The 4,370-nt window shown below is 41.0% G+C and overlaps 1 long non-coding RNA gene across 1 annotated transcript; it reads right to left on the bottom strand.

The window, feature by feature from the left end:
* Positions 1–319: 319 nt before the first annotated feature.
* Positions 320–2,996, bottom strand: LOC136518255 (uncharacterized). The gene is made up of 5 exons (XR_010774454.1): positions 2,702–2,996; positions 2,365–2,563; positions 2,112–2,273; positions 1,031–1,132; positions 320–744 (listed from the first exon to the last, which is right to left on the bottom strand). It is a non-coding gene; the product is annotated as an uncharacterized lncRNA (long non-coding RNA).
* Between the last annotated feature and the right edge of the window lie 1,374 nt (positions 2,997–4,370).

The raw sequence follows: 4,370 nt of genomic DNA, 5'->3' as shown, positions 1-4,370 counted from the left end.
AGGAACATCTCGACACTACAAGAGATATGACCTTCTACGACGTTGCACTAATGTCATAGAAACTGAAAATTTTGTCATATTTCACAGTTTACGACGCACGCGCGACGAAAATGGATTCGTCGCCTATTCCCCGTAGCTAAAGGTGTTTTGTGACAAAACTGATATTATCATCGTAATTTTTGCGACGTTCATACTTGCGTCGTTGATTTACAACGCTCAATTATCGTCGTTATTAAGCAAAGAAAACGTCGTGAACCATTGACCATGGATGTCTATGCAGGTGCCACGTAGGATAATAAAATGTCATACAATATTATTCATATAATGTAGTAATTCAATATATTGCAGCCAACTATATATATTGTAGCTAACATAACCAGTTTATAACCAACAAGCAAATTAAAAATGGCCACATTCATTACACCACTTGGCAAATCAGATCCAATAATAGTTGCATGTCCAAATAATTCTCATGTCAAACTCAACCAAAAATACATGAACCTCACATGTCCAAGTTATTACTAGGTCCAACAAGTAGCAAAATAATCGCCATGAAATTTATCTAAGTGCTGCACCAACTCTTGTACACGTGCTGCAGCAGTAGTGTTCTCTTGGAGGCCAGTGACTTGAGGCCAACATTTTGAAGAAATTTATTTGATGGCAAAACATGAGCAACGGCTTCTCCAAGAGTCTGTGGTTGTTCCCCATCTGGTCAAACTGAGCCATGATAGCTTTCATTTGAGCCTAACATGACAAAAAATAGTTTAGATTAGTAGCTAAAATGGGTTGCACAAGGGTAGCTAAGTAGTAGCACGGCTTAAATTTGCATTATCATCATAGAAATTCAGTCTGCAATAATATTCAGATTATTTTCTGACAAATAGCTAGCTGGAAGTGCCATCCATATTGCAACAATATTCAGAATCCAAAAAGCAGTAGTTCAATAGTGTCTATTAGACAATTTTTCCGAATATAAATGCACAAAACCTGGAATCCTAACAAAAATGTATACCATATCTATATTACTGACCGTTTTCTTTGACAAATTCCAACGGGAATTAGAGAATGATGCCTCATACTCGTAACCTTTGATCCTGGAGAAGAGTAACCATTGTGCCCACTTGCAATCACCCTGAAAATATCCGCAACATAACAACCAAATCAAACAAAACTACATATCTATAATGCCTATTGTAGTTCTGAAGTTCAACAAAAAAAATATGGTTGTACTATGAGCAACTATACAGATTGCATTAATCAATTAGTACATTCCATTAACCAGATTCTAACATAAAAAATGCTTACAGATCCTTGCATCTTAGCCAGGATGTGTCGTAACAAATCCATCAGATGTGTAGCAGCTATCCTAGCATCTCAACTACCGTTTTTCTAGACTCTTATGTAAGAAATGGGTCATACAGATCCATCGGATGTGTAGCAGCTATCATTTAATTACAGAATCACAGCCAAGATGCTCAAAGTGGCAAGATTTCTCAATACAAAAATTTTCAAGTCTAAAAAATGCAATACGATAGATCAAATGTAGCAAATAATAGCAGGCTACTTAACATCTAGCTTCCCTGTCTAACTGTCCACAGAAACTTCATGGCAAAATTTCACATTTGGCAGTATACAAAGTTGAATTGTAGAGACAGGGCACTGGAAACACAATACAAGGCTGAAGGTTACTGACAGTATATTTAGTTGGACTATGTGCTGCCATATTTGGAGTGGAACAGAAATATCTGAAATCACTAGTATGTCAACAGGACTTCTGTATAACAATAAAGGTGGACTGGAAAGGAATAGATGTAGCAATGAAATCATCTGCTAGTGAGAACTATCTTGGAAGGATGATCCAATAAGCTGATTTATGTGTCAATCGGCAATGCTAAAGTGTTAATGCTAGCTATGTAATTGTAATTTCCCATCCCCAAGTATCTGCAATCTGACTACTTTTGCCTTGAGTATCCCTCTTCTGTTGGTTCAGATTTTATATCCAGCTCAGCTAATGAATACTGAATAACTGGACGCTATGTTTATGATCTATATGTGCACAAAGTAGAACATAAGCTAAATAGGTCAAACAAACATAAGGCAGGGATGTTTACCATGTTTCAGTTGTACGATATAATGCTGCTGAGCTTACAAAGCATGTCAGTATACACGACACTAGGGCTAAGAGCAATGGCTGCCAATCCAGGAGGGAGCTGTTTCGCCAAGCAGTGTGTCAAGCCCTCAATTGCCTACTTCGAAGCACAATATGGAGCAACCTGAAATGGCAATATGCAATTTAGTATGTACTGTGGATTTTGATTCAACAGAAGAAACCACTATAATGCATTCGATGGCTTTTTGTCCGACCTCTGCAGCAGCAGATCTTTGCCAAGCAGAGAGAATAGATTGATTATAATACCATGTCTCTTCTCTATCATAAGTGGCACGAAATGGCGGAACACATTTGCTGTTCCCCTGATATTTGTATGGGCCACCGTATCAAAATCTTCCGCTGGAACATTATTCCATGTCTTGTTATTCTTGTTTATTGTACCCGCACAGTTTACTGCCAGAATACCTCAAGAGTAAGAACTCAGGAAATCTTCTTTGTGCATATATTCACTAAATCAAACCAAAGCTTTACACCTACTAATTTCCACTGCTAGAAAACCAGATCCGAGACTGAGAGTGTGCACAGCAGTACCTCACGTACACAGGAAGGGCTCCAACGGCATGCGGCCACGAAACCCAAGATGCGGCGGAGTGGAGACGGCCACCTGCATCGTGGATCCCAGCTTGCGATGTTGTGGGAGGCGGCGCGGACTCGCGGTGAGGCTGCCGCCGGCGTGGACGCCCGGGACGTAGCAGGCGGCGCAGATGTGCGGGAGGCGGCCGCCGCCGCGGAAGCGACGGAGAGGCCCGGCGGCGCGCATGGAGGCAGTGCTGTCCCCAGGATGTGTGGAGGTGGCTCGCGTGGATTTAGGATTGGGGAGGGAAAAGTGAGCGGCTTAGGGTTGTGGTCTCTGTACGAGGTGATAAAGCAATAGAGTTTTTTTTTTTTTTTTTTTTTTTTCTCTCAGAGAGATTTTAGATTTCGGACAGGCAGCGACGAGGAAGACGCGAAAGGATGGAAATCAGGCGCGCTGCGACATTTTAGGCGGCAATGCGACCTTAAATTAACATTTGAGCTCAACCTATATAACAGAGAAACAACTGAAAGAAAATTCCTTTACCCTGATTTTTTTTTGCTGTAGGGAACCTACAAGGTTATTTTTGTGAGCTTTTTTTTATATACTGTAAGTAAACCAAATAAACTGAATATCCCTGTGAGCTTTTTTTATATACTGATAGGGAAAAAAAAACAGCACACAAAAAAAATCCTATTTCCAGTACGGAGTGGTGTTTATTTTTTTTAATAACCTGCACTCACGTACATGGACAGTGGCCCTTTAATAAAAGGAAAAATGATACTTATACAGGTGGCTGTGTCGTGGCCCCTTAGTAAAAGGGAAGAATTAAAATAATGTAGCAAGCTTTTCTTCATGTTAAAATTAATTTATTTAAAATATGTGATGAATTAATATTGTCATAAATTGATGATGATTATTATTTAGCATGTTAGGAAGAGTTACTATTCGTTGTATAATGTGAGTCATCTAGGTTACGACGATTTTTACTAGATCTTAGTGACGAACACATAATTTTCGTTATAAAGTCATACTCCCACCAAAAAACGTCGTAAAACATGATGACTTAGCGACGAATTTAGCCGTCGTCGTTAGAAAATCGTCGTTGAAGGTCATATCTCTTGTAGTGCGAGCATATCAAATTGGTGCTGCAGCTCCTTCAGAGGGATCACTGGCAGGTAAAAATGTCTAAGTGTGTGTTTGCTCAACGCCAACTTCGTTACTTGGGTCACATTATCTCGGAATCTGGTGTTGCTACGGATCCTGACAAAGTGCAGGCAGTGCTGCAATGGCCTGCTCCAACCACAGTCAAGGAACTTCGCAGCTTTTTGGGGCTCGCCGGTTACTATCGGCGCTTTGTCAAACATTTTGTAATCATTTCCCGGCCTCTGACTGAGTTGCTTCGGAAGGGAGCGGTGTTTGTGTGGACTGATGTGCAGGAACAGGCATTTTCAACTCTGAAGCATGCTCTGACAACTGCCCCTGTCTTGGCTCTGCCTGATTTCAGCAAGCCGTTTGTAGTCGAAACTGACGCCAGTGGACATGGGATTGGTGCCGTCCTGATGCAAAATGGCCGCCCTTTAGCATTCTTGAGCAAGGCTTTGGGTCCCAGGTCCAGGGGATTATCCACCTACGAAAAAGAATATATGGCAATACTCATGGCCTTGGAGCAATGGCGCAGCTACC

The sequence above is a fragment of the Miscanthus floridulus genome, chromosome 17 (genome assembly GCF_019320115.1).
Source record: "Miscanthus floridulus cultivar M001 chromosome 17, ASM1932011v1, whole genome shotgun sequence".
NCBI lineage: Eukaryota > Viridiplantae > Streptophyta > Magnoliopsida > Poales > Poaceae > Miscanthus > Miscanthus floridulus.
This window is presented reverse-complemented; position numbering and strand designations above follow the sequence as displayed.